The sequence below is a fragment of the Kryptolebias marmoratus genome, linkage group LG11 (assembly GCF_001649575.2).
Source record: "Kryptolebias marmoratus isolate JLee-2015 linkage group LG11, ASM164957v2, whole genome shotgun sequence".
Classification (NCBI taxonomy): domain Eukaryota; kingdom Metazoa; phylum Chordata; class Actinopteri; order Cyprinodontiformes; family Rivulidae; genus Kryptolebias; species Kryptolebias marmoratus.
In genome coordinates this window covers 25,263,156-25,263,505 of record NC_051440.1, presented here as the reverse complement: position 1 = coordinate 25,263,505, position 350 = coordinate 25,263,156, and positions in this window count along the sequence as shown.

Here is a 350-nt window from a genome sequence, read left to right as displayed (position 1 = left end):
AGACGAAGAGTCATTAAACCTATTTTTAATGCAAGTTAAATGCTCATTGTGTTAATTCCGAACGCATTTTGTGCGGAGCAAATTTGTTCCCAAGGGAAGAAAATGGTGCCAGTCTTCACCTCTCCCTCCTTTAATGTGACACAATGCTTATTTTTTATTTTAATCCCACTGTGCATAAAGTTTAACACACATAAATCTTTTTTCTTTCTGAGCATCAGCCCATCAGCGTGATTCTGTGTAATGATGGGACAGAGGCAGAAGGTTCGGAGCAGTTGGAACTTTCTCTCGCCTCGGGTCAGGGAGAGAATCAGCGCTGTGGTTCGGCAGCCCCCTCCTCCCCCCCCCCCCCC